This window comes from Phacochoerus africanus, chromosome 4 (assembly GCF_016906955.1).
Source record: "Phacochoerus africanus isolate WHEZ1 chromosome 4, ROS_Pafr_v1, whole genome shotgun sequence".
NCBI lineage: Eukaryota > Metazoa > Chordata > Mammalia > Artiodactyla > Suidae > Phacochoerus > Phacochoerus africanus.
The window spans coordinates 75,769,824-75,790,974 of record NC_062547.1 but is presented as its reverse complement, the minus strand read 5'-3'; positions in this window follow the sequence as shown (position 1 = coordinate 75,790,974).

Genomic DNA, 21,151 nt, shown 5'->3' with positions numbered 1-21,151 from the left:
TGCTGAGGTCTATCTCTGCGTTGCCCGCCTCAGGGTCCTGCTCCACTGCCAGGTCCCACTGTGTGATCTGGTTGTCTGTACCTGAGGCTGCAAAGATCCCACTGTCCTGGGGGTGCCACTCGATGGAGGTCATGGGGGCCATGTGCTGCTTGAAGGTGGCCACCAGGGAGCCAGACTTATTTTTGTGTATATGTTAGAGAGTGTTCTAATGTCATTCTTTTTTTTTTTTTTGTCTTTTTGCCATTTCTTGGGCTGCTCCCATGGCATATGGAGGTTCCCAGGCTAGGGGTCCAATCGGAGCTGTAGCTGCCGGCCTACATCAGAGCCAAAGCAACATGGGATCCGAGCCGCGTCTGCAACCTACACCACAGCTCACGGCAACACCGGATCTTTAACCCACTGAGCAAGGCCAGGGATCGAACCCCCAACCTCATGGTTCCTAGTCGGATTCATTAACCACTGAGCCGCGACGGGAACTCCCTCTAATGTCATTCTTATATATGTAGCTGTTCAGTTTTCTCAGCAACAATTATTGAAGAGACTTTCTTTTCTCTATTGTATAGTTTTGCCTCCTTTGTTGTAGATTAGTTGACTATAAGTACATGGGTTTATTTCTGAGCTTTCTAACCTGTTCCATTGATCTACATTTCTGTTCTTTGTGCCAGTACTACACTGTTTTGATGACTATAGCTTTGTAGTCTGAAGTCAGGGAGCCTGACTTTCTTTTTCTTTCTCAGGATTGCTTTGGCTATTTGGAGTCTTTTATGTTTCCATTCAAATTTTAATATTTGTTGTTCTAGTTCTGTGAAAATATGCTATTGGTAGTTTGATAGGGATTGTGTTGAATCAGTAGATGGCCTTGGGTATTTAATCATTTTGACAATATTGATTCTTCCAATCCAAGAGCATGGTATATCTTTCCATCTGTGTCATCTTTGATTTCTTTTATCTGCATCTTATAATTTTCAGAGTACAGGTCTTTTGTGTCTTTAGGTAGGTTTATTCCTAGGTATTTTATTCTTTTTGATGTGATAGTAAATGGGATTGTTTTCTTAATTTTTCTTTCTCATCTTTATTAGTATTTAGAAATGCAATTGATTTCTGTGTATAAATTTTATATCCTACAACTTTACTGAATGCATTTATGACCTCTAACAGTTTTCTGGTAGTGCCTTTAGAATCTTCTAATATCATGTCATCTGCAGACAGTGATAGTTTTAATTCTTCCTTTCCAATTTGGATTCCTTTTATTTCTTTTCTTCTCTAATTGCTTCGGCTAGGACTTCCAAAACCATGTTGAATAAAAGTGATGAGAGTGGACAGCCTTGTATCATTTCCATCTTAGTGGAAATTCTTTCAGCTTTTCACAATTGAGAATGATGTTAGCTATGGGTTTGTATAATGGTCTTTATTATGTTGAGGTAGGTTCCCTTTATGACCTCTTTCTGGTGGGTTTTTATCAAAAAATGGTGTTGGATTTTGTCAAAACTTTTCTCTGCATCTATTAAGATAATCATATGGTTTTTATTAGATTTGTTAGTGTGGTTTATCACACTGATTTGTGGATATTGTTTTGGTCAAGTGGCTGTGGTAATTAATTTATTATTCATTTGCAGTAGATAAGAATTCCAGTCAGAATATAACCTATTCTTGACTTTTTAATATTTCTTATTTATGGAAACCTTGATAAATTTTCATATTCATTTTAATATTTTATCTACAGAATAAGCTTCCATGCTTAAAATGAACTCAACTTTAGTCATCATGTGATTTTTGTACATGGCTCACTCTAAAGATTTTCTGCAAATAAATTTTTGGTTTCTGAATGTTCATGAGAGAATTAAGCTAGCCTTTTCTTTCTCATCTTGTCCTTACTTACTTTTGGCACGAAGTTTATATTTGCTTTGTAAAACCGATCAGGGGAAGTTTCTGCTATTTCTATTCTCTGTAAGATTTTATGTAAGATTAGAATTTCTTATTCCTTAACTATTTGGTAAAACTTGCCTATTAAACCATTTGGACTTGATGTTTTCTTTGTGCAGATAATTAGCTACTGGATTATCAAGTAGTCTTTAATTTCAGGTTTTCAGGACTGTTTAGATTTAGATTTTCTGGGTTTTTTTTGTAGTCAGTTTTTATATTTTTCTAAAATGTATTCATTTTATTTATTTTTTCAGATTAGTCTAAAGATATTATCTTTTATATCCCTGATGCATTTATAACTATCTTATTTTTTATGTGTAATAGTTTCTTTGTAATTACTCTTTTTTTCTCATTTAATCTTTGCAGAGGTTTGTCAGTTATTTTTGCTTTTATTAGAGAACAAACTTACCTTTGCCAGTCTTTTCTATTGCACATTTGTATTCCATTTAATTAATTTCTGGTTTTACTCTAATTATTTCTTCCTTTTTATATTCTTTATTCTAACTTTAATATGTAAATTTTCATTTATTTATGCTAAATTTTGTCCATGATAAACTGTTATGTATGAGAAGCAGTTCACAGAATGAAATTGACAATACAGACCCACAAAGGAACCTTCTGAGACCAGCTCAGCAGGTGAGGGCTGAAGAATGGGTGATGTGAAACTTAAAAAAAAGTTAACATAAAACAAGACGCAGAGACATTTTCTTAATTAAAGGTGGGAACCAGAAGACTCAAGGTCTTGGGAACCAAGAGCCCTGCCTCAAGAAAGCACACTGCTTTTATTGTGCTTTTTAGGATTACGTCAAGCGAGCAGGGGGTTGTAGGTGCAGGATATAGTTCTTTCATTATTTTTAAAGTTCTGTTATTATTTTAAAAGTAGCTGGTTAAGCTTTTATTCTGACCTTTAGGCATTTAACAATTATTAGCATTGAGGAAGCCTGGCCTTAGCTGACAATGCATAGCATCTAGAGAATCATCATTGTGATGATGATTTTTTAAATTCAATGAATTTTATTATATTTATAGTTGTACACCATCATCACAAGCTAATTTTAGAAGATTTCCATCCCAAACCCCCAGTCCATCCCTCCCCCACCCAACCTGTCTCCTTTGGTAAAAATAAGTTTTTCAAAGTCTGTGAGTATGTTTCTGTTTTGCAAATAATTTCACTGTTTCCTTTTTTTAGATTCCACATATATGTGGTAGTATATGATGTTTGTCACTCACTATCCAACTAACTTCACTTAGCATGTAATTTCTAGGTCCATCCATGTTGCTGCAAATGCCATTTTGTCATTCCTTTTTGTGGCTGAGTAATATACCATTGTGTATATGTATCACATCTTCTTTATCCACTCCTCTGTCAATGGGCATTTAGATTGCTTCCATGTCTTGGCTATTGTACATTGAATATTGGGATGCACATATCTTTTCAAGTCATAGTTTTCTCCAGATAGATGCCCAGGAATGGGATTGCTGGATCATATGATAATTCTATTTTTAGGTTTTTGAGGAATCTCCACACTGTTTTCTATAGTGGTTGCACCAATTTACATTCCCACCAACAATGTAAGAAGGTTCCCTTTTCTCCACAACCTCTCCAGCATTTGTTATTTGTAGACATTTTGATGATGGCCATTCTTGCTGGTATATTGTGGTACCTCATAATAGTTTTGATTTGCATCTCTCTAACAATTAGTGATGAACATCATTAGTGATGTGTTTTTTGGCCATCTGTATGTCTTTTTTGGAGAATTGTGTAGATCTTCTGCCCATTTTTTGATGGGATTGTTTGGTTTTTTGGTATTGAGCTTCAAGAGGTATTTTATATATTTTAGAGATTAATCTCTTGTCAGTCACTTCATTTGCAAATATTTTTTCCCATTCTGTGGGTTATCTTTTTGTTTTGTTTAGGGTTTCCTTTGCTGTGCAAAAACTTTTAAGTTTAATTAGGTCCCATTTGTTTATATTTGTTTTTATTGTCATTACTCTAGGAGGTGATCTGCAAAGATATTTTTGCGGTTTATGTCAGAGTGTTTGGCCTATGTTTTCCTGTAAGAGTTTTATAGTATCCATTCTTATATTTAGGTCTTTAATCCTTTTTTTTTTTTTTGTCTTTTTGCCATTTCTTGGGCCGCTCCCGTGGCATATGGGAGGTTCCCAGGCTAGGGATCTAATCTGAGCTATAGCCGCCAGCCTAAGCCAGAGCCACAGCAACGCGGGATCCGAGCCGCGTCTGCGACCTACACCACAGCTCACAGCAACGCCGGATCCTTAACCCACTGAGCAAGGGCAGGTATCGAACCCGCAACCTTATGGTTCCTAGTTGGATTCGTTAACCACTGCACCACGACAGGAACTCCCCTTTAATCTATTTTGAGTTTATTTTTGTGTATGGTGTTAGGGAGTGTTCTAATTTCATTCTTTTACATGTAGCTGTCCAGTTTTCCCAGCACCACTTATTGAAGGGACTGTCTTTTCTCCATTGTATATTTTTGCCTCCTTTGTCATAGACTAGTTGAACCTAGGTGTGTGGGTTTAACTCTGGGCTTTCTATCCTGTTCCACTAAGCTATGTTTCTGTTTGTGCCAGTAGCATACTCTTTGGATGACTGTAGCTTTGTAGTATAATCTGAAGTCAGGGATCTGGATTCCATCAGCTCCATTTTTCTTTTGCAGGATGTCTTGGGCTATTCTGGGTCTTTTGTGCTTCTAAACAAACTTGAAAATATTTTGTTCCGTGAAAAAAAAATACCATTGGTAATTTGATAAGATTGCATTGAATCTGTAGATTTCCTTGGGTAGTATTTTGACAATATTGATTCCTCCAATTCAAGAACAAGGTATGTCTTTCCATCTCTTTCTGTTGTCTTTGATTTCTTTCATCAGTGTCTTACAGTTTTCAGAGTACAGGACTTTTGTCTCTTTAGGTAGGTTTATTCTTAGGTTTGTGTTTTGTTTTTTTTTATTTTTATTTTTTCTGCTGTACAGCATGGGGACCAAGTTACACATACATGTACATTTTTTTCCTCCCATTGTTCTGTTGTGATGTAAGTATCTGGACACAGTTCTCAATGCTACACAGCAGGATCTCATTGTAAATCCACTCCAAGAGCAATAGTTTGCATCCATTAACCCCAAGCTCCTGATCCCTCCCACTCTATCCCTCTCCCCCCGGGCAGCGACAAGTCTATTCTCCAAGTCCATGATTTTTTTTCTGTGGAAATGTTCATCTGTGCTGTATATTATGTTCCAGTTATAAGTGATATCATATGGTATTTGTCTTTGTCTTTCTGACTTAGTTCACTCAGTATGAGAGTCTCTAGTTCCATCCATGTTGCAGTTTGTGTTTTGTTTTGATGTGATGGTAAATGGGATTCTTTCCCTAATTTCTCTTTCTGACCTTTCATTATTAGTATATAGATATGCAGTTGATTACTTTGTGTTAATTCTGTATCCTGCAAGTTTAGTGAATCCATTTATGAGCTCTTTTTTCTAGTAGTGTCTTTAGGATTTTCTAGGTATAGTATCATTTCATCTGCAAACAGTGGTAGTTTTACTTCTTTTCCAATTTGGATTCCTTTTATTCCTTTTTCTTTTCTGATTGCCGAGTTCCAAAGCTATGTTGAATAGTAGTGTCAAGAGCAAACATTGTTGTCTTGTTCCTGATGTGCAGCTTTCAGCTTTTCACCATTGAGAATGATGTTAGCTGTGAGTTTGTCATATATGGCCTTTATATGTTGAGGCAGTTCCCTTTATGCCCACTTCCCAGAGGGTTTTTTTTTTTTATCAGAAATGGGTGTCGGGATTTGTCAAAAGCTTTTTATGCATCTATTGAGAGTATCATGTGGTTTTTATTCTTCAGTTTGTTAATGTGGTGTATCACAATGATTGATTTGTGGATATTGAGAAATCCTTGCATCATGGGATAAATCCACTTGATCATGGTGTATGATCCTTTTAATGTATTGCTGGATTCAGTTTCGTAGGGTTTTGTTGAGGATTTTTGCATCTATGTTCATCAGTGATATTGGCCTGTAATTTTTTTCTCTTTTTTTTAATTTTATTTTTTTGTGGTAACTTTGGTTTTGGTATTGGAATGACAGTGGCCTCATAGAATGAGTTTGAGAGTGTTCCTTCCTATGCAGTTTTTTGGAATAGTTTCAGAAGGATAGGTGTTAACTCTTCTATAAATTTTTGATAGAATTCACCTGTAAAGCCATCTGGTCCTGGACTTTTCGTTTGTTGGAAGTTTTTAAATCAAAGTTTCAATTTCAGTACTTGTGATTGGTCTGTTCAACTTTTCTATTTATTCTTGGTTTAGTCTTTGAAGATTGTAGTTTTCTAAGAATTTGTTCATCTAGTTTGTCCATTTTATGGGCATATAGTTGATTGTAGTAGTCTCCTATGATCCTTTATATTTCTGTGATGTCTGTCGTTACTTCTTCTTCTTCTATTTTTTTTTTTTTTTGGTCTTTTCTAGGGCTACACCTGCGGTATATGGAGGTTCCCAGGCTAGGGGTCTAATCAGAGCTGTAGCCACCGGCCCACATCAGAGCCACAGCAATGTGGAATCCCGAGCTGCATCTGTGACCTACACCATAGCTCACAGCAACGCCAGATCCTTACCCATTGAGCAAGGCCAGGGATTGAACCTGCAACCTCATGATTCTTAGTCAGATTCATTAACCACTGTGCCATGATGGGAACTCCTGTTGTTACTTCTTTTTCATTCCTAATTTTACTGATATGAGCCCTCTCTCTTTTTTTATTGATGAATCCAGCTAAGGGTTTATCAATTTCTTGATCATTTCAATGAACCAGCTTTTACTTTCATTGAATTTTTCTATGGTTTTGTTTCTATTTCATTTATTTCTACTCTGATCTTTATGATTTCTTTCCTTCTGCTAACTTTGTGTTTTGTCTGTTTTTCTTTCTCTAGTTGCTTTAGGTATAAAGTTAAGTTGTTTATTTTAGTCTTTTATTGTTTCCTGAGGTAGTCTTGTATTGCTATAAACTTCCCTCTTAGAACTGCTTTTGCTTCATCCCATAGGTTTTGGATTGTGTCTTTGTTGTCATTTGCTTCTAGGTATTTTTTAAATTTCCTATTTGATTTTTTCAGTGATCTATTGGTTGTTTGGTAGCATGTTGTTTAGCCTCCATGTTTTTGTGGGTTTTGCAGGTTTTTTTGGTTGTTGTTGTTGTTGATTTCTAGTCATAGCATTGTGGTTGCAAAAGATGCTTGATATAATTTCAGTTTTCTTATATTTACTAAGGCTTGATTTGTGGCCTGGAATGTGATCTATCCTAGAGAATGTTCTGTGTGCACTTGAGAAGAATGTGTATTCTGCTGCGTTTGGATGGAATATTCTATAAATATCTATTAAGTCCATCTGGTCTAATGCATCATTTAAGGCCTGTGTTTCCTTGTTGATTTTCTGTCTGGATGATCTGTCCATTGCTGTAAGTGGGTGTTAAAGTCCCTTGCTATTACTATGTTATTGTCAATTTCTCCTCTTAAGGCTGTTAGCTGTTGCCTTATATATTGTGATCCTATGTTGGGTGCATATATATTTCAATTGCTGTATCTTCTTCCTGGATTGATCCTTTGTTCATTATCTAATGTCCTTCTTTGCCGCTTATAACACTCTTTATTTTAATGTCTATTTTGTCTGATATGAGTATTGCTACTCCAGCTTTCTTTTGTTTTCCTTTTGCATTGAATATTTTCTTCCATCCTCTCACTTTCAATTTGTTTGTGTCCCTAGAGCTGAAGTGGGTCTATTGAAGACAGCATATATATAGGTCTTGTTTTTGTATCCATTCAGCCAGTCTGTACCTTTTGGTTGGGGCATTTAGTTCACTTACATTTAAGGTAATTATATGTATGTTCTTATTTCCATTTTATTAATTGTTTTGGATTTGTTATTGTTGGTCTTTTTTCTTCAATCCTCCTCTTGTCTTGTGGTTTGATGATTATCTTTAGTGTTGTGTTTGGATTGCTTTTTCTTATTTGTGTGTGTATCTATTTTCGATTTTTGGTTTTCAGTTACCATGAAATTTTAATTTAGGAGTATATATATATGATTGTTTTAAGTTGTTCTCTTAATTGCAAATGCATCTCCCTATCCTGAATTTGTACCCTCTTCTCATATTTGCTGGTTTTGGTAGCATATTTGTGTGTGGATGATTTCCTACCTTTACTATATATACCTTTATTGGTGGGCCTTGTCATTCATAATATTTTTGTTTCTAGTTGTGGTCTTTTCTTTTCCACCTGGAGAAGTTCCTTTATTATTTGTTGTAAAGCTGGGTTAGCAGTTCTGAATTCTCTTAGCTTTTGCTTGTCTCCTTCAAATCTGAAGAAGAGCCTTACTGGGTAGAGTAATCTTGGTTGGAGGTTTTTCTTTTCATCACTCTGAGTATATCATGCCACACTCTTCTGGCCTGCAGTTTAAGCCAGTAATCGAATCAGTGTTCCCTTGTATGTTATTTGTTGCTTTTCACTACCTGCTTTCTTTGTTTTGTTTTTGTATTTTTGCCTTTTCTAGGGCCACTCCCGCAGCATATGGAGGTTCCCAGGCTAGGGGTCTAATCGGAGCTGTAGCCACTGGCCTACGCCAGAGCCACAGCAACACGGGATCCAAGCTGTGTGTGCAACCTACACCACAGCACACGGCAACGCCAGGTCCTCAACCCACTGAGAAAGGTCAGGGATCGAACCCGCAACCTCATGGTTCCCAGTGGGATTCGTTAACCACTGAGCCACAACAGGAACTCCTTCACTACCTTCTTTCAATATTTCCTCTTTATCTTTAATTTTGTTCACTTTGATTAATATGTGTCTCAAGGTGTTCCTCCTTGGGTTTATTTTATATGGTGTTCATTGTGCTTCCTGGATTTGAGTGAGTGATTCCTTTCCCATGTTAGGGAAGTTTTTGGCTATTATCTTCAAATATTTTATTTGGCCCTTTCTCTCTCTCTTGTCCTTCTGGCACCCCTATGATACAGACATTGGTGAGTTTAAAGTTGTCCCAGTGCTCTCTTAGAGTGTCTTCATTTCTTTTCAATCTTTTCTCTCTTTTCTGTTCTGCATCAGTGAATTTCACTTATTTTATTTTGCATTTCTGCTTGCTTAATCTTTAAATCTTCTACTTCTTTGCTCAGTGTTTCTTGCAATTTATCAATCTTTGCCTCCAGTTTATTTCCAAGATCATGAATTATCTTTACTATCATCAGCCTAAAATCTTTTTCATGGAGGTTGGCAATCTCCAGATCACTTAGCTGTTTTTTGTTTGTTTGTTTGTTTGTTTTTTGTCATTTTGCCTTTTGTCGAGCCTCTCCCTCGGCACATGGAGGTTCCCTTGCTAGAGGTCTAATCGGAGCTGTAGTCACTGGCCTATGCCAGAGCCACAGCAACACGGGATCTGAGCCGTGTCTGCAACCCATACCACAGCTCACAGCAACGCCAGATCCTTAACCCACTGAGCAAGGCCAAGGATTGAACCTGCAACCTCATGGTTCCTAGTTGGATTCGTTAACCACTGAGCCACAATGGGAACTCCGCTGATTTTTCTTTCTTTTTTTTTATTACTCAATTTATGACATTTGTAGTTGTACAATAATCATCACAATCCAATTTTATAGGATTTCCATCCCACAACCCCAGTGCATCTCCCCACCCCACAAACTGTCTCCTTTGGAGACCATAAGTTTTTCAAAGTCTGTGAGTCAGTATTTGTTCTGCAAAGAAGTTCAGTCTGTCCTTTTTTCACATTCCACCTGTCAACGAAAGCATTTGATGTTGGTGTCTCATTGTATGGCTGACTTCACTTAGCATGATAGTTTCTAGGTCCATCCATGTTGCTGCAAATGCCATTATTTCATTCCTTTTAATGGCTGAGTAATATTTCATTGTGTATATGTACCACTTCTTGTGGTACCATTTCATTGTGTATATGTACCACTTCTTGTGTATATGATCCACTCCTCCATCAATGGACATTTAGGTTGTTTCCATGTCTTGGCTATTGTATATCGTGCTGCAATGAACATTGGAGTACATGTGACTTTTCCAGTCATGGTTTTCTCTGGATAGATGCCCAGGAGTGGGATTGCTGGATCAAATGGTAGTTCTATTTTTAGTTTGCTGAGGAATCTCCATACTGTTTTCTGCAGTGGTTGCACCAATTTACAATCCCACCAACAGTGTAATAGGGTTCCTTTTTCTCCACACCATCTCCAGCTCTTATTGTTTGTAGACTTTTTGATGATGGCCACTCTGGCTGGTGTAAGGTGGTACCTCATAGTGGTTTTGATTTGCATTTCTCTAATAATGAGTGATGTTGAACACCTTTTCATGTGTTTTTTGGCCACTTATATGTCTTCTTTGGAGAACTGTCTGTTTAGATCTTCTGCCCACTTTTTGATGGGGTTGTTTGTTTTTTTGGTATTGAGCTGCAGAAAGTGTTTATAAATTTTGGAGATTAATCTCTTGTCAGTTGGTTCATTTGCAAATATTTTCTCCCATTCTGTGGGTTATCTTTTTGTTTTGTTTAGGGTTTCCTTTGCTGTGCAGGAACTTTTAAGTTTAATTAAGTCCCATTAGTTTATTTTTGTTTTTACTGTCATTACTCTCAGAGGTGGATCTGAGAAGATGTTGCTGTTGTTTATGTTGGAGAGTGTTTGGCCTATGTTTTTCTCTAAGAGTTTTATAGTGTCTGGTCTTATATCTAGGTCTTTAATCCATTTTGAGTTTATTTTTGTGTATGGTGTCAGGGAGTGTTCTAATTTCATTCTTTTATATGTGGCTGTCCAGTTTTCCCAGCACCACTTATTGAACAAGCTGTCCTTTCTCCATTGTATATTCTTGCCTCCTTTGTCATAGATGAGTTGGCTGTGGGTGTGGGGGTTTAATTCTGGGCTTTCTATCCTGTTCCACTGATCTATATTTCTATCTTTGTGCCAGTGCCATATAGTTTGATGATTGTTGCTTTGTAGTATAGTCTGAAGTCCAGGAGCCTGATTCCTCCAGCTCCATTTTTCAGGATGTCTTTGGCTATTCTGGCTCTTTTGTGCTTCCAAACAAACTTTAAAATACTTTGTTCAAGTTCTGTGAAAAATGTCCTTGGTAATTTGATAGGGATTGCATTGAATCTGTAGATTGCCTTAGGTAGTATAGTCATTTTGATAATATTAACTTTTCCAATCCAAGAGCATGGCATGTCTTTCCATCTATTTGTGTCATCTTTGATTTCTTTCATCAGTGTCTTATAGTTTTCAGAGTATAGGTCTTTTGACTTTTTAGGTAGTTTTACTCTCATGCAGAATATTCATGAGAAATTTGCCTCCAATATCCGTTCCCCACAATGAGCCACGGTCACCCCGTTTTCCCAGAAGATCCTCCAAGAAACCGAGGCAGGTCTGACCCAGATTCCTATGGAGTCTGTGTTTGCCTTGGAACCCAGTGCACATGAAACCCTGTGTGGGCCTTTCAAGAGTGGAGTCTCCATTTCCCTGGTCCTGGGGAGCTCCTGCACACAAGCCCTGTTGGCCCTCAAGGCCAGATGCTCTGGGTGCTCCTCCTCCCAATGCCAGATCCCCAGGTGTAGGGACCTTACATGGGGCCTAGAATTCTCCCATCAGGGAGCCTCTGCAATATGGTTATTTTGCAGTCTGTGGGCCTCCCAACTGCTGGGTATGGGGTTGCTTATATCACGTAATGACCTCTCCTACCATCTTGATGTGGCCTCCTCTTTGTCTTTTGTAGTAGGGTATCTTTTTTGGTAGATTCTAGTCTATTTTGTTGATGGTTGTTCAGCAGTTGGTTGTAATTTTGTTTTCAGGAGATAAGGTGAGCTCCAGTCCTTCTACTCTACCATCTTATTGCTGTCTCTCCCAGATTACAAATCTTACTGGATTAGAAGAAACTGCTGGAGTTGCTTAAAAATGGACTATGTGTTGGCAAGTCTTCAATGATAACTTCCTCCATTGGATGCAGGGTAGATCTCATTTTAGACCCAAGATGCAGACAGGTCTCTATCTCAGCACTTGTGCAAGAACTCACACTGCAGAGAAAACCTATCCATCAAGAATATGGTACAGCCTTCCCTGTTCTGTCTTGTTCAGAAAAGTGGAAGGTCTTGGAAGTTCCCTTGTGGTGCCTGGCATTGTTGCAGCTGTGGCACAGGTTGCATCTGTAGTGCAGGTTCGACCTCTGGCTCAGGGACTTCCACGTGCTGTAGGTGCTGCCAAAAAAAGAAGTAACATGTGCAAAGTCTTGCTAGTAAATTCCATGTGAGGAATGTGGAGAAACTGTGTGGTCACTCATCTGTTTTCAGACTCACGAGTGGTGATTTGAGTGCTCATCACAGTGAGCAGGAAGGTTCTTATTTGTTGTTCTGCCTTTAGAAGACGTGATTATTCATAATGGAATGAAGTCTAGTGAATGTGAGGAATGTAGGAAGGCTTTAGTCATCATTATTTGACATAAAAGCAGTTACCCTGTAAGTGTGCGATATGGGAAAGTGTTATTCATTTCTTGCACACAGGGACACAATTCCAGTTAAATAACATCTGGTGTACTGAGTGCAATGAGCCCATACACCATGAGGAATCATAGGTTAACTCAGGTGACATGATGGTATGAGAGGCCCGATCAGAAGATCATGCCTTGTGTTAACCATATTTGTGGAGGGACCAAGGAAGCAGGTTTTGTGGACTGGATGGACTCATGGGGTTGTGTGTGCAAGGGATTTTAGACTTAGTTACAAAGCTTGGGAAAAATGAAGTGGATCTTGTAATTGAGAAACTAAAAAAGGTTCCTCCTATTAGATTTAGAAGCTGGTCTTATTTTGGGATAATATTTTGTGTTTTCAGACTAGACTATGAAGTGACCTTATGGGTGTCCTCCATCCCAGAGTGGCCTGACTTTATGTTCCAAGGATTGTTTAAGAGAATGTGATGACCATTCTGAGTGCCAGTAGTGGGTACCAGGGCAACTATTTGGCTGTCAGGCAACTATTTTGCTGTCAGGCAACTGTTTTGTCAGCCCCTTCTCTTATCCACAAGCAAGTGAAATCAGGCTTCCAGACCCTACTCTATGATACCCAGATCTTTTTAAGGATTTTATAATCTGGACATTTTCCAGGGACATCTATACTTGGAATAGAGTTAGTCTTGCCTGCTTTTTTTGAAGGAGTATGACCAGATGAATCCTCTGATGTGACAGCGGCTTGCAGTGGCTTTTAAAACTCTAAAAAGAGTAAGGCAACTATAACAGACATTTATTAGAAATAAAAATGTTTTTTCTCTGAAGACATGACCCTAGGTTACCAAACATAGTCAGTGGAAATATCCTCAAATCGAGATACTCTTTTGCAGAGCTCTGCATAGCTTTCTAAGAAATTGAAGCGATGGAGTTCCCTGGTGGCCTAGCAGTTAAGGACCTGGCACTGTCCCTGCTATGGTGCAGGTTCAGTCCCTGGCCAGGAAACATCCATATGCCATGTGTGTGGCCAAAAAAAAAATAAAATAAAGAAAGAAAGAGAAAGAAGAAAAGTGAAGTGAAAGTCACATAACATAGTTAACTATTTTAAAATATATAATTTGGGGGTTCCCTAGTGGTCTAGTGGTTGGGACTTGGCACTTTCCTAGTTTTGACCCCGGTCTAGGAACCAAGATCACTTATTAAACTGCTGCACACCATGGCCAAAAGATACATAAACACATACAGAAAAATAAAAACTAATAGTGTTAATTTTAATATACATATTTAATGTTATTATGGACATTTATATTTAGTATATATATTAGTGTATATTTATTTATTTTTTTTGTCTTTTGTTGTTGTTGTTGCTATTTCCCGGGCCGCTCCTGTGGCACATGGAGGTTCCCAGGCTAGGGGTTGAATCGGAGCTGTAGCCACCGGTCTACGCCAGAGCCACAGCAACGCGGGATCCGAGCCGCGTCTGCAACCTACACCACAGCTCACAGCAACGCCGGATCGTTAACCCACTGAGCAAGGGCAGGGACCGAACCCGCAACCTCATGGTTCCTAGTCAGATTCGTTAACCACTGACCCACGACGGGAACTCCTATTAGTGTATATTTATATGTATGCACACATATACACAACTTGGTCCATTCACAACGTTGTGCAACCACCACCTCTAATTTGAGAGCCTTTTCATTTCCCCAAAACACCCCATGCCCTTTAAGTAGTGGCTCCTGATCCCTCTGCAACTTTTCCAGGCAAGCACTCATCCACTTTCAGCCTCTGTGGGTTTGTCTATTCTGGTTACTTCATATAAAAGCAGCTACACAACATGTGATCTTTGTGTCTAGTGTTTACTCAGCATAATGTTTTTGTGGGTCATCCACACTGCAGCATGTCAATACTTTTTGCCTTTTGATGGCAGAGTATGATTGCATTGTGCACTACAGCTTTATCCATTCATGTGTGGACAGGCCTTTGGATTGTTTCCACCTTTTGGTTGTGGGGAAAAAAACACTGCAGTGAGCATCCGTGCACAAGTTTCTATGTGAACACAATTGTTCATCTCCATTAGGTGAATATCTACAAGTGGAGTTGCTGGGTCACATGGTGATTCTTTAACTTTTTGAAGTACCACTAAACTTGTCCCCAAAGGCTGCCCTGGCACTATTTGCATTCCCCTCAGCAACATATGAGTGTTCCTATTTCTCCACAGCTTTTAGACAGAGCTGTGTATTATTTTTTAAAAATCATAGTCCCAGAGTGTATGCAGTGATATCTCACTGAGATTTTGGTTTGCATTTCCTAAATGACCAATGCTGTCAAACTTGTGTGTATTTGCTGACTATCTTCTTTAGAGAAATGTCTACTCAAGTCCCTAGCCCACTTTACTTGTATTTTTTAATGGCCACATCTGCAGCATATGGAAGTGCCCAGGCCAGGGATGAAATCCAAGCTGCAGCTGTGGCGACAAAGGATCCTTTAACACACTGTGCCAGGCGCCACCAGATCCTTAACCCACTGTGCCACAAGCAAACTTCCAAGAATTTCCCTCCTCTTAAGGCTAAATAATATACCAGTATGTGGAGGGACCACACTTTGTGTATCCATTCATCCTTTGATGGACACTTAGGTTGCTTTACATATATTTTTTTTGGCAACTTCCACAGCATGTGGAAGTTCCCCAGCCAGGGATCAAACCCATACCATGGCAGTGACCTGAGCTGCTGTGGTGAAAACACCAGATCCTTAACCTGCTGTGCCATAAGGGAACTCCAACATATTTTAATGATTGTAACAAATCATGCTACTATGAACATGGGTGAAGAAGCATCTGTTTGAGACCCTTATAATTCATTAGGGTGTATACCCATATTGCTGGATCATATGGTAATTCTTTCAATTTTGTCCCTTTTTTTTGGGCCACCCCATGACATATGGAGTTTCCAGGCCAGGGATCAAATTCGAGCTGCAGCTGTGGCCATGCTGACAGTGATCCTTAACCCACTGTGCTGAGCTGGGGACTAACCTGTGTCCCAGTGCTCAGAGATGCTGCTGATCCACAGCAGGAATTCCGTCTTTCAATTTTTTGAGGAATCACCATACTGTTTCCACAATTGCTTCACATTTTATATCCCAACCAACACAAAGATTCCAATTTCTACACATACTGGTTTTGTTTTTTCATTTGATAATAGCCATCCTAATCTGTGAGGTAGTATTTCACTCTAGTTTTGATTTGCATTTCCCTAATGATTAGTGATGTTGAACATCTTTTCGTGTGGTGATTGTCCATTAATATGTTTTCTTTGGAGAAATGTCTATTCAAGTTTACTGCCCAGTTTTGGATTTGGTTGTCTGGGTTTTTTGTTAAGTTTTAGTTCTCTATAAATTCTGGATATTAATGTCTTATCAGATACATGATTTGCAATTTTGTGTGCATGTGTGTTTTTTAGGGCCGCACCCTTGGCTGATTTGTAAGTGTTTTATCTCATTCTATGGGTTGCCTGTTTACTCTGTTAATGTCTTTTGATGCACAAATTCAATTTCATGCAGTCCATGAAATCTGTTTTACCTGTGCTTTTGGTGTCATCTGAAAAAGCACTGCCAAATCCAGTGTCATGAAGCTTTTGTCCTTTCTTCTAAGAGATTTATTGTTTTAGGTCTTACATTGAGGTGCTCGAACTGTTCTGAGTTCATTTTTGTATTTCATGTTATGTAAAGATCCAACTTCATTCGTGTTTTCCATGTGGATGCCCCATTTCCCAGCACCATCTGTTGAAAACAGTCCTCTCCTCATTGGATGGCTTTTTCACTTCTTGGTAAAAATCACTTAACCATACAGGAAAGGGTTTATTGTGTACTCGCTTCTATTCCACTGGTCTTTATGTCTGTCTGTTTGCCAGTACTACACTGTTTTGAGTACTGTGGTTCTGTAGTAATTTTTGAAAACAGGATGTGAGAATTGCCCAGGTTTTTTTTTTTTTTTTAATTAAGATTGTCTCAGTTATTCAGGATCTCTTGAGAGTCTATTTGAATTTTTTTTTTGTCTTTTTTTTTGCTATTCCTTTGGGCCGCTTCCGCGGCATATGGAGGTTCCCAGGCTAGGGGTCGAATCGGAGCTGGAGCCACCGGCCTACGCCAGAGCCACAGCAACGCAGGATCCGAGCCGCGTCTGCAACCTACACTACAGCTCACGGCAACGCCGGATCGTTAACCCACTGAGCAAGTGCAGGGACCGAACCTGCAACCTCATGGTTCCTAGTTGGATTTGTTAACCACTGCGCCACGACGGGAACTCCGAGAGTCTATTTGAATTTTAAGATGGGTTCTCCTTCTAAGAAAAAAAATCAGATTTTTATAGGAGTGGCATGAATCTATAGATCCCTTTGGACTGACATTTTAACATTTTTATCTTGCAATTGATGAACATGGGAGGTTTCCATTTATTTGTCTTTATGTTCTTTCAAGAATATTTTCACTGTACAAGTTCTCAGGAAGTTATTTCCAGAGGTTTTTTGTTTTTCTTTTTGCTTTTTAGGCCCACATCTATTGCATATGCAAGTTACCAGGCTAGGGGTCAAACTGGAGCTACAGCTGCTGGCCTATGCCATAGCCAGAGCCAGATCCAAGCTGTGTCTGTGACCTCCACCACAGCTCCCAGCAACACCGGATCTTTAACCCACTGAGTGGGGCTAGGAATAGAACCCACATCCTCCTGGATACTAGTCAGGTTCATTTCTGTTAAGCCACAACAGGAATTCCCAAAGTTGGGTTTTTTTGTTTTGTTTTTGTTTTGTTTTGTTGCTTTTTAGGGCCACACCCACAGCATTTGGAGGTTCCCAGACCAGGGAAACCTGGTCAAATCAGAGCTACAGCTGCAGGCCTACACCGCAGACACAGCAACACAGGGTCCAAACTGCATCTGTGACCTGCATCACACCTCACAACAATGCAGATCCTTAATCCATTGAGCGAGGCCAGGGATTGAACCCACCTCATGTTTCCTAGTCAGATTCATTTCTGCTGCTCCACAATAGGAACGCCCTCCTGAAGTATTTTATTATTTTTGATGCTATTGTGAATGAAATTGTTTTGGCAATTTCCTTTGTAATTGTTCATTGCATATAGAAATGGAAATGATTTTTGAGTGTGGATGTTGTATCGCCACTACTTCCCTGAACTCAGGTATTAGTTCTAACAGCTTTTACTGTGAGGTCTTTAGGATTGTCTACATAAAAGATCATGTCATCTGCAAACTGATGTTTTACTTCCTTTCTAACTTGGATGCCTTTTATTTCTTCTTGCCTTGTTGCTCTAGCTAGAAATTGTTATTACCTTGAATAGAAGTGTGAGAGTGGTCATTCTTGTTTCTGATCTTTGAGAAAAAAAAAAACTCTCAGTTCCCATTTGAGTATGGTGTCTGGAGTGGGGTTTTCAAAAATGGCCTTTATTATGTTGAGGTGCTTTCCTTCTATTGCTAGTTTTTGTTTTTTCATTCTTTTGCTATTTCTTGGGCCGCTCCCACGGCATATGGAAGTTCCCAGGCTAGGGGTCTAATTGGAGCTGTAGCCACTGGCCTGCGCCAGAGCCACAGCAACGCAGGATCCAAGCCGCATCTGCAACCTACACCATAGCTCACGACAACGCTGGATCCTTAACCCACTGAGCAAGGGCAGGGACTGAACCCGCAACCTCATGGTTTCTAGTCAGATTCGTTAACGACTGCACCACGATGGGAACTCCCTAGTTTTTGGTTTTGTTTTTTTTTTTTTTTTTTTTTTTTTAGTGTTTTTAATCATGAAAGGTTGTTAGAGTTCCAGTCGTGGCTCAGTAGAAACAAATCTGACTAGCATCGATGAGGACACAGGTTCAATGCCTGGCTTTGCTCAGTGGGTTAAGGATCTGGCGTTTCTGTGAGCTGTGGTGTAGGTGACAGATGTGGCTCGGACCCGCTGTGGCTGTGGCTCTGGCATAGGCCAGCAGCTACAGCTCCAATTAGACCCCTAGCCTGGGAACCTCCATATGCCACAGGTGCAGCCCTAAAAAAAAGACAAAAATCAACCAATCAATCAATCATGAAAGGTTGTTGAATTTTCCCAAATGCTTTGTCTGAATAGATGATCACTTTGTCTGAATAAGGATGATCACTTGTTTTTACTCTCCATTCCGACATGGGATATTGCACCGGCTGATTTCCATATTGAACCATCTCTTGAATTCCAAGAATTCCACTTGGCCATGGTGTATAATTCCTTTATACTGAATTCTGTTTGGTAGTATTTTGTCGAGGATTATTGTATCACATCTTATGATGTCTGTAATTTTCTTTTATTGCTGAGTCGCTTTGGTATCAGGGTAATGCTGGCCTTATAGAAAGGAGTTAGGAACTGTCTCCACCGCCTCCGTTTTTTTGTTTGAAAAGCATGAGAGGGATTATTAGTTTGTTTCATCTCTTTTGTCTTTTCTAGGGCCACATGCGTGGCACGTGGAGGGTCCCAGGCTAGGGGTCTAATGGGAGCTGTAGCCACCAGCCTACACCAGAGCCACAGCAACGCAGGATCCGAGCCGCATCTGCAACCTACATCACAGCTCACGGCAACGCCAGATCCTTAACCCACCGAGCCAAGGCCAGGAATCGAACCCGCAATCTCATGGTTCCTAGTCAGATTCATTAACCACTGAGCCACGACGGGAACCCCATTGGTTGTTTTTTTAAATGTCTGGAAGAATTCACCAATGAAGCCATTAGGATCTGGATTTTTAATTTGTTGGGAGATTGTGGATTACTGGTTCAATCTGCTTACTAGCTATAGAGGGATTCAGATTGTTTATTTCTTCATGATTCAGTCCTGTAGGATTTGTTTCCAGGAATTTGTCCACTTCATCTAGGTTATCTAATTGTGTGTACAGTTGTTCATAGTAACCTTATTAACCTTTATTTCTGTAGAATCGGTAATGATGTTCCCACTTCCATTTCTGATTTCAGTAATTTGAGTCTTTTTTTTTTTTTTTTTTAGTCCGTCTCACTAAAGTTTTGTCGGTTTTGTTAATCTTTTCAAACAAACCAACTTTTGGTTTTATTGATTCTATTGCTTTCCTGTGCTCTATTTTATCTCTACTGTAATATTTATTTTCTTCTGCTAGCTTTAGTTTAACTTCTATTTTCAGAGCAATTTGGGCTCTGCATGCCAGTTTGCACTCAAAGCACTCACAGCAGTTTGGAAAAACAGCAGGGGGAGATTTCCTCCAGGAAGGGAGGAAAGTTTGCAGGGAAGGATTCTGATAAACAAGCCTAACAATAGCCTCTACCTTTCTCTTGTTGCCTCTCATATTCCAGATTTGTGGGTATCCCACTTAACAACCATAACATTACATTTTTAAAATCCCCTACTTTCATCCAGACCTTTCCTCTGGAAGGACTGTACAGAAGAGACATAAAAGTATTTCCAGGAATTCCCATCATGGCTCAGCAGTAACGAACCCTGCTAGTATCCATGAGGACACGAGTTTGATTCCTGGCCCCACTCAGTGGGTTAAGGATCTGGTGTTACCATGATCGGTGGTGTAGACTGCAGATGCAGCTCAGATCCTGTGGCAAAGGCCGGCAGCTACAGCTCTGATTTAACCCTTAGCCTGAGAACTTCCATACATCTTGTGCGGCCCTAAAAAAAAAAAAAAAAAAAAAAAAAAGGCGAAACAATGGTATTTTCAGAGGAAAACATTTTGATACAACTTACTCAGAAAAACAAATTGTAAGGATTACTCAGGATGAAATCCTATGTTTTCAAATATTTTCAGTTTTCAAGTTGGCGTTGTAAAACCTCTCAGCCTTTTTGTTAGCATCATTTCTATAGTGTGTGGCCCCCCAAAAATCAGTATGTTTCTGGGGACAGCCACCTTAGTAGGCCAGGAGAAAGGTGAGGAAAGGGGGGGAGGATGTCATCCTAATGATAAGGAAAAATTTTAAAACTGCTGTTCTATTGGTCTTGGCCTTGTGTTAGTGATGCTATTGGCTGCGAGTGCTTGAAGCACTCGCTCGGGCGTGTACACTTGTGGGGAGGCCACACACACATTTTCCCTGCGGGAGCCAGTGTTGTAATTGGGCTGGCACTTGAGGTTCTTACTATGAGTTTAAGAAGCACCCCAGCAAAAAAGGCATCAAGGAACTTAGAACAAAATGACCCAAAATGGGGAGTATGCTACACGCCCAGGGGCGACACAGCAAGGTCATGGATAGAGAGAGACTGGACCTGCCTTAATTCTGGTTCCTATGTTAAATTTAAAACAAGAACTGGTGGAGGTTACTGGTGGCACAGCAGGTGAAGGATCGGGCATTGTCACTGCAGTGGCTCAGGTTTAATCGCTGGCCCAGGCACTTGTGCGTGCTGCTGCAGGTGCAGCAAAAACAAACAACAACATCAAAAACCTAAGAACTGGAATTAAGGCAAGGGAAGGGAAAAGCATGGAGACTCAAGTGGCCAGTTACCTAGTTTACACCCAGCTTTCTGAAAGAGAAACTTCATGGGTGAGTCAGCCTGGTCTTACATGTAGTCATTTTGCTAGTAGCTGGCAATATGCCTGAGACAGATTTCTTTGAAATGGATGAAAAGCTTATCGGCAGGAACTTACACTGCAATCAAAAAGCCTAGTGTCAGATTTTCCTGGTGGCCTAGTGGTTAAGGATGCGGTGGTGTTGCTGCTGTGGCTCGGTTTGATTCCTGTCCCAGGA